Source organism: Lissotriton helveticus, chromosome 9 (genome assembly GCF_964261635.1).
Source record: "Lissotriton helveticus chromosome 9, aLisHel1.1, whole genome shotgun sequence".
Classification (NCBI taxonomy): Eukaryota; Metazoa; Chordata; class Amphibia; order Caudata; family Salamandridae; genus Lissotriton; species Lissotriton helveticus.
This window is the reverse complement of record NC_136070.1, coordinates 6,663,766-6,673,373: the sequence shown is the minus strand read 5'-3', so window position 1 is coordinate 6,673,373 and position 9,608 is coordinate 6,663,766.

The window sequence follows — 9,608 nt, the reverse complement described above, 5'->3', positions numbered from 1 at the left end:
GGATTCATCACAAAGGATGGTAGACATATCAACGAAGGCCATGCCCGCTCCAGAAGAGAATAGAACCATGCTTGTGAGTGTCAGATTGGAGTGATCATCACCAGAGAGGCCCGCTGACGTCTGACCTGAGCCGCCACTCGCACACAGGACGAGAGGGAAGGTATACGCCTGCTCCGTGGGCAAATCTTGCAGTAAGGCGTCCACCGCCTCCGAATCCAGTCTCTAACTGACATAGTGCAGAAGCTGGGCATTTCATCTGGAGGCAAAGAGATCCACCTGGCAAGGATCCCTGAGCGACACAAGAGTTTGAAATACTTCCGGGTAGAGTCTTCAATCCCTGAGGTACCTGGAATTCCAGTCTGCCACCAAATTCATTGCTCCTGGGAGGTATTCTGCCATCATCGAGATCTGCCGTTGGAGGCAACAGTGCCAGAAATTCTTGGCTAGCTCCACCAGAGCACGTGACGGGTACCGCAGAACTGGTTGATATATTGCACTGCCGTAGTGTTGTCCATCCTACAAGAGTACGCAGCACAAAATCTTGTCCCTCGTCAGGGATTGAATAGCAAACAAGCCCACCAGAAGCTCTAGACAATTGATCTGGAGGGTCTGTGTAGGAAAGTATGATCTGCTTCTATTGTTACCCCCACTTTTTGCTTGATATAATGCGGTTTATGACTAGTCTGACTGGGATCCTGCTAATTAGAACCTCACTCTCTGTGTTTTCTCCCCTAAATTGGTTTGGTAAGTACTAAGGTACATACCAGATTGGACACTGGTGCACACTTATCAGTCCCTAGTATATGGTACTAAGGTACCCAGGCCATAGGTACACCAGGGGCTGATGCATGTATTACGTCACCCCAGGGAGACCACTCAATATGTAACTACAAGCTTGCCATTACAGCATGTGTAAGCTGGTGCTAGCTCCACTTACGAAAGATATAGGTTTACATATATCTAAGGTCACTGCACTTAAAACCTAAAAGTCACCTCTACAGCAGGCCTAACAATCCTGAAGGCAGGGTGCTTGGTTTTAAGTCTGAGGGTGCCCCTGCATGAGCGGGACACCCCTACATCCCATGGAGTCCACTCTCCCGGGTTGTATGTGAGACAGCCCTTTGGCATATAGAGGGGCACCACGTCATTACGCGATGACCGTCTCAAAACGGTCTTGAAACTGGCTGTAACGAACCCTGTCGTGTTTGGCATCCCCCACACCATAAACTGTGTAGGAGGTATGATTCGATGCACTGTAAAGCTCCTTTGGGAGGCCCTCAGTGATACCGGTACATGTCTTCCAGACTCGGACAGCAAGCTAGGGCTGCTGCTGGCCAGAGACACGCTTCTGCCCTTCAAGCTCGGGCAAGGGAAGGCAGAACAATAGGTATCCTTTCAAAAGGAGGTGTGACCACCTCCCAGACATGCTTTAGTGCATTGGGGCAGGGCGGGGCGCTTGCCAATGCCATTCAGTCTGCATGTGGTGCACATTTGGTGCCTCCCTTGCATAGTCCAGCTCAAACCAGTTCTGGGAGCCGTTGGCTCCCACTCTGGTACGAAACTGGACAAAGGACATGGGAGTTTCCTCCCTACTGTCCCGCCCCTCCTCTGGGAGGTACCCCTGAATCATCCCAACCCTTTCTCTGGGGTACTTAAGGGCTTACCTGAGGGTCCCTTGATTCGTCGTAGGACAAGATTCAGTTAAAGACACCACTGCTTCTTCGACCGTCTGGGCACTCTGGACTTCGCTCTTGGCATCAAGGCTGCAACCGGAAAGACTCCTGCTGCGCCTGATCTCCTTGCCCTGCCCGTCTGCTGCAACATCCATGCCTGTGCACCATACAGGAACCTTCCAAGGCCTGTGGGCATCCAAGACACCTAAAGGAATCTCCCTTGAAGTGAAGGAGTCACTTACCTCATCCACAGGCACCACAACTAAACCGACAGGTCTGCTAAACCTGGGCTCCCATGGACTCCGAAAGGCTCAGCAACACAGGTCGTGGTTCTTCACATGCCTCGAGGTCTGACCTGTCCTCTCATCAAGTTTGAGGCCAGTATCCCTCGTCAGAGCCACAGGAATCAAACCCCTGTGCACTGCGTTGACTACAGTTGCAAAGGATTTTTGTCTGATTTAAACTTTCACCTAGACAATTCTGACTCTAAAGACTCCTTGGCCCTTCTGGACTCACTATCAGCATGTGATCTTGTGCAATTGGTCAAACATCCCACTCATCAGGTGGGTCATATACAGGATGCGGTATTCTCTAATGATGACAGACTTACAATAGATGTTCCCATCCCACTGGCCTGGACCGACCACTTTGCCGTCCCTCTGGAGCTTCAGACTGTCCCGCTGCCTGCAAAGACGGGTGCCCCTAGTCATATTAAATCTAGGAGGAACTTTAGAAAAATTATGAGCGCCTCGCTGGCTCCGCTGATGCAAAATTACAAAGCGGATCTCTCTGAGGATGTTAATCTTGCCGCTTCGGAACTGTCCAAAGCCATTAGTGCAGCAGGAGACGTGCTGGCTCCCCTGTCCTCTTGCTACTCTGCGAGGAAAAAACCTTTGGCACCCTGGTTCTCGGAGCCTCTTAGGCTCATGAGACAGGGTTGCAGAAAAAGAAAAGGGTTTGGCGGAAGAGCTGGATTATGAAGGAAAGGGACAAACACAAGAATCTCCTCAAGGAGTATAAGAGGGAGATCATCAGAGTGAAGCAAGAGTACTTTGCTAACCTGACTATGGCTCTTTCCTCTCCTAGGGAGCTTTTTAAAATAGTGGACACGCTCTGTACGTTACAGATGCCGGACCCTGTAGTAAGTTCCCAGGAATTCTGCGATAAAATCGCAGGATTCTTTCATTCAAAGATCGTGGACATCTACTCGGATCTTGAATCACAAAGATCCGCTACTTCTCTCCCACCCGTCCCCTTCGTGCTGCTCTCGAAGGAGGTTTTATCCACCAGCTCAATGACTCTGTCTGAGTTTCCGCCTCTAACGTATCAGGAGCTTGATCTGCTCTTAAATAAGATAAAGTCGGGGTCTCCACTTGACCCATGCCCCCTTAAAGTCCTGAAGGAGTGCAGATCTTCTTTACTGCCCTTATTGCTAGATATCATGAATAGGGCTATGAGAGAGGGCATTTTTCCATCTCAATGGAAGAGTGCGGTGGTCAAGCCCCTCCTAAAGAAGCCTACACTTGATCCCGAGGTGCTTAAGAATTATCGCCCCATCTCTTTGCTTCCAGCACCGGCAAAGATGATGGAGACTTATCTCAATCAACATCTGGCGGTTTTTCTGGACTCCTCGGGTATCTTGGATCAATCCCAACATGGTTTTAGGAGGCACCATAGTACAGAGTCAGCTCTCACGGTTGTTTTGAATAACATCCGTATGGAGGTAGACCAAGGACATACCATCGTCCTGGTCCTTTTGGACCTGACAGCCGCCTTCGATACCCTGTCCCCTTCGGTTTTAACATCTCGCCTGAGGGAGATAGGGGTGGAAGGGACGGCTCCGAGTCTGCTGGCCCCCTTTCTGGACCAGAGAGAGCAGAGGGTCAAGTTGAGTTCCTATCTCCATCCCTACCGGTGCAATGCGGGGTCCCACAGGGGTCGGCATTAAGTCCGACCCTGTTTAACATCTACGTGACCCCGCTTGCCGGGCTTGTTAGATCTTTTGGGATGGAGGTAGTCTCGTATGCGGACGACACACAGATCTTGGGGTCCCTTTCACATCTGGGTAACTTGGCGCCGTCCAGCTTTAGGAACTGCATGGAAGCAGTTTCCTTGTGGATGATTCACAATTCACTAAAGCTGAACGGTGAGAAGACTGAGATCTTGGTGTTTGGCCCTAACAAGAACATCTGGTCGCCTGATTGGTGGCCGCCCTCTCTGAGAGCCTGTCCTACGCCTACAGAGTCGGCACGGAACTTGGGAGTGCTGATCGACCCTGCTCTTTCCATGACTCTGCAGGTTAATAGAACGGTTGCTACTTGCTGGGGTATTATTAAAATACTCCGAAAAATAAAATATTATCTGTCTCCTCAGGCGCGGAAGCAAGTGGTGGCAGCACTTGCTGCTTCGCGACTCGATTACTGTAATGCCTTATACATCGGCATGAATAAGAGTGTTACAGCTTCTTCAGACTGCCCATAATGCGACCGCCAAATTTGTTCTGGACGCTCCCGGACTAGCAACAGCAGCCAGGAAGGCCTTACACTGGCTTCCTATTGAATCGAGGATTACCTTCAAAACCCTCTGCCTCACTTACAGTGCACTCTCTGGTAAGGGTGCGGGGGTGTCAAGGAGCTGTTGCTACCCTACGTATCAGGTAGAGACTTACACTCTTCTTCAAAGAACCTGCTGGTGATACCTCACTTCCGCAGGAATAAGTGGGGTGGTAGGGCTTTTTCTTCAATCGCCCCCAAATTATGGAATACTCTTCCTTGCAAAATTAAATCCCAGCCCTCCGCTCTGCTTTTTCGAAAAGCCTTGAAAACTTGGTTGTTTGCTAGGGCGTACCTGTAGTTACTGTTCATTTGCTCTTATGGTTTTGTTGTTAGGCGCCTTGATGCCTTCGGGCTTAGTCGCGCATTACAAGATTCCTTTCATTTAATTTCATTTCTTACTTTCACCAAGATCTTCGGGCTCCAAGTAACCCCAACCTCATGCATCTCCAGTGATGAAGATTTTCGTCCTCACCGCAACACTTGCATCGTGGGCCTACTTTTTTGGTGAGCAGCGCAAGGTCCTCTCTCTACTCCAGTGCCTCCGGCCTGTGGGTCCTATTGAGGGTCATCTTTGAATTCTTTGGGCTTCTTTGATTGCTCGGGCCTGCCCTGACTTCCCTACTCCTGGTGAGTCACCTGGAACTTGCTGGTCCCGACATTGGACCTTCTTCGCTTTCCACGTTGTTTGCATTTGCCAAGGCTTGTTGGTGCTCCCGACAGACACCAGCATCTCAACTCTCAATATCCGACGTGAGACAGGTTGTGAATGGCTCCTGGTCTTCCACAGCATCGCCTGGTCCTCACAGCTGCAGCTCCAAGATCACGTCAAACCTCCAGCAGGACCCGGCATCGGTGGGCATTCGTCGTGGTCACTCCTGAGGGGCATAGACTCTGTCCCCTTTGCTTTCAGGTACTTTTTTACTTTAATCCACTTTTGGGTTCCACCGGACACTTTCTCCTTCTCCAGCAGCTGCATCTTTACTGAAGTCCTCCATTGGGTTCGACAGCAGTTTCCGACACCACTTAACATCTATGCCCCCGGCTCCCCTGGGGCAGGTATCCTGGTTCCTAAGGTATCCATTGGTAGGGTGACTCTCCAACCTTCTGTCTTCCACGGGGTTTCTTCAGGGTCCACTGGGAAGGCTCCTTCTTCTTTGAAATTGCAACCACAACTTAACCCTTGACTTGCACTGATCCCGCAGTCCTGTTCCCACTCTGCACATGGCCTCCGTGGGGCTCCTGGTTACTTACCTTGGGTGGTTCCTTGGGTTCCCGGCACTTCTACGTCTTCTGGGCACAATCTTGACTCGAGTCGTGGTTCACATTCCACTAATTTAGTATATGGTTTGGTCTCCCCCTGGTGACCACTGTGTATTCGTGCTACTTACTGGTATTGTGTGCATTGTGTGTGTCTCTGGCTAGGAGATATCTGTATGAGTTAATGAGTGTCTTATAATAAATACATATTTTTATAAATACACTGTGTGGTTCTTTTTCACTTAAACTATACCAATAAGATCAGGCTCTGGTAAAACAAGCTGCTTTACACACCTTCTGGAGTAAGCCTGAAGGCTGCTCTCCACAGCTACCACTTAGAGAGCTTTCTAAGGTTGTCTAAGACCACAAAACTCACCATAAGGGTTGTCTGGATTAGTGCAGGGTGCTACATTTACATAAGTGTACACCATATACCAGGCCAGCTTCTCACAGTCAGTTCCTCCTCTGTCCACCTGCCTTCCATGGAGATTGAGCCGCATCTGGCTTCCCAACACAGACGGCTGGCATCAGATTCCATCACCAGGGCTGGAAGGGAGCCGAAGATTGTCCGCCCATTCCAGGCCTCCATGTTGTCTATACACCAATGCATCTCTGTCCTGGCCTCTGATGTCCGGTCACCAGCTCTGAATAAGGCTCCTCTGAAGGTGAGCTGCCTTCAGCCTCTGGAGGGCCCCATAATGAAGAGGTCCCGGGAAGATAGCTTGCCCGTTCCAGGCCTCCATGTGGTCTATCCACCGTTCCATCTCTGTCCTGACCTCTGACATCAAGGTCACCAGCTCCGAATAAGTAAGGCCCCTCCGAAGGTGAGCTGCCTTCAGCCTCTGGAGGGCTCCATAATGAAGAGGTCCCGGGAAGATGGCTTGCCCGTTCCATGCCTCCATGTGGTCTATCCACCGATCCATCTCTGTCTTGACCTCTGACGTCAAGGTCACCAGCTCCGATTAAGTAAGGCCCCTCCGAAGGTGAGCTTCCTTCAGCCTCTGGAGGGCTCTGTAGTATTGAAGTCCCAGGAAGATGGGTTGAATCACGGATGATAAGCCAACAACCCTGGCCAGTTGTCGCAGAGAAATCCTGTTCCTCCGAAGAACCTTCTTCAGTTCCTTTTTGATCTTGTTTATTTTCTGGCCCGGCAGGCTCAGGGTCTCCCCCATTGAGTCTATGCGGAAACCTAGAAAGTTCATGGTCTGTTGAGGCGTCAGATTGGACTTCTGCTGGTTTATGACAAACCTAAGATCTCAAAGGAGAGATATGGTAGTATTCAGATGGGCTACTAGGAGATTATGTGATTGGTCCATCAGCAGGATTTCGTCCAGGTATATGAATAACCTGATGCCCAGGGTCCGTAGGTATTACTCTACTAGTTTGAGGAGCTTCGTGAAGCACCAAGGTGCTGAAGATAGACCGAACAGGAGAGTCTGGAACTCAAAGGTCTGCCCTTTCCTTCGAATTGGAGGTGCCTGCAATGTGGCGGGAAGATGGGGACCGTCAGGTAGGCGTCCTTGAGATATAGAGGTGCTAACCAATCGTCCTGAAGAAGCATATCCCTGAGGATGTGAATACCCTCCATCTTGAAGTGGGGGTAAACCAGCCACTCGTTGAAGGACCGGAGGTTGACCGCCCACCAGAATCGTCTGTTGCTCTTCTAGATCAGAAACAGATTGCTGAGAAAACCTTTGGGGTGAAGATGTGATAAACATATTCTTTATCTTTATTTCGGCAATTATTTACCATAAAAGATTTCAACAATAATCATTTCATTTAAAAACAATCTGAAACATATTGCATTCTTGACCAGAAGGTCCTGTGTCTATTATGGACATCTCTTGGGTGGAAAAGGACAGAGGGCGGGGTCTCACTGTCTGTATCGGGGTGCCCTAGAACTCTATGTGGAACCCTTTGAAAGTCTTCAGTACCCATGGGTCTGCTGTTATCTCTGCCCATTTGTATGCGAATAGGCGCAACCTCCCTCCCCCCCCCAAACGGACAGATGATGACTGAACGGGGCTTACTGTTGTATCCATTGCTGTTGTTGGATCCTCTTTGGGCTCTTATATTTTCCTCCACCGCAACCGCGGGAGGGAGAGAAGGTTTCCCGACGGCCATCATGCCATCCATTGTTCCTGTTCGCTTGGGCTCCGTTAGGGCCTTGGTAGGTTTGACGGCCAGAGGAGCGATCACTGCCTCAAACGGCCCCTCCAAAAACCTTTCCCGGGAAGATATTTTTCATTGAGAATTGAGCTTTGTTGAGGGCTGAGAAAGTGGAGACAAAGTTTCCTTGTTCTTTGACTAAAGCTTCACCGAACCAGAGTGCCCTGCATTATCGGACCTGCCTCCGAGGTTGAAAGTTCCCCCAACTTTGTATCCATCTTGATCAACAGGGAGCGGCGACGTTCCGCAGAGAGGGCGCAGTTGGTGTTACCAAGGAGGCAGATCGCCCTCTGCGCCCAACCTGCGCCGAACAGGCACTGCCACATTTGTGAATACCAGAGGGGGACTTGGAAGGCTGAAGGAGAGCATGGAAAACTGAAAATGCTTCTAGGGCCACCTTGAACAGCAGGGAACACCTGTAAGACTGCAGAACGGGAAAGTAAAACTAGTCATCCTGCAGGTCCAGCACTACCATCCAGACTCAAGGATCCAGGACAGATAGAAGCCGGGGCAACATTAGCATCCTGAATTGTCCTTTTTCAGGAAGAATTTGAGAGGGCGATGATCTAAAATAGGACAAAGGCCCTATCCTTCTCCAGCACCAGAACAGAACAGGAACATCAACCAGTCCTTATTTCGGATGGCAAGAAACTTACGATGGCTGCTTTGGTCAAAAGAGGCTCAATCTTATTTTTGTAGAAACCACTGAGCTGGGTGGGTTACGCAGCAGGTCTGGCGGGGCTGGTAGGCCGAAGCCCAATAGAATGATTTTGAGCACCCACTGGTTGGATGGGATTCTCTGCGACCCCTGAAAGTAATATTTATTGATAAAGTTTTACATAGCGCAAACTTGACCTGTGAGGGTATCGGAGCGCTTTACAAATGATCAGAAATAAGAAAAAACAGGAAAGCAAACAATATAATCCAAGAGAGGTACCAACTGCGTAAGTTCACAAACTGGGGAAGGGAATATCTCTGGAATAAGTCGATGAAACAACAGACATGGTCCGACAGTAAAGTGAATCATGTGAGTAGATCTTGAGTCGAATTGTTGACGAAGGGCGGGAATGTGTTTAAAAAAAAAGAAGTTAAATCACTACTTATGAAGGATGCAGTTGAGAGACTCAGTCTGATTTCAGGCGGTAGGGAGTTCCCAATTCTCGGGGCAATAGCCGAGAAGGCTCTGTTACAAGTTTACTTTTTTGGCATTTCTGTGGTCTCAGTAACAAGGTGATGGTGTTTCTAGTGGATCTGCAATCACCAGACACTTCTAGCTTTTGTGACAAGAACCTAGGAGCGTTGTAATGAAGAGCTTTATGGGTCATGCAAGCAATTTTTAACTGTATCCTTGCTTCAAAGGGGATCCATTTTGGGGTTTTAGAGCCAGGGTGATGTGTTTATTTCTTTCTGTTCCTGAGAGGAGTCTGGCAGCCGCATTGAGAGATGCCCTTAGAGGTGCCAGCTTGGATCTGGGAAGGCCACAGAGAGTTGCACTTCCACAGCCCAATCTGGGAGTGACTAGCCCCTGGACCGCTAATTTGAAGTCGCCCCGAGGGAGGAAGGGTTTTAATTTCCACAAAATGCTAATTCGGTAGGTCGTTCTGTTGATGGTATTACTGATGCGCTCTGCATGGTCCGGTTATTGTGAAGAGTTATTAACAGACATCTTGTCGAGTCTATAATGCTTGGCGAGCAGCTAAGAGTGTTTAGAGGAATCAGCGATAGAACCATCGTGGATGAGTGATTGGGTGGGACGGTTAGAAGAATTCTGTTTTGATGGCATTAAGTTTGAGGTGGCTGAGGGTTAGCCAGTTTTGAGTTTCTAGTAGGGTTGTGTTGAGTGATATCTTCTGGGGAAGAGATTTATAGGTACAGTTGGGTGTCATCCGTGTACATGTGGAAGTGGGTGTTGGAGGTATTCAAGATTTCGGCTACAGGCTCCATGAAAAGGTGA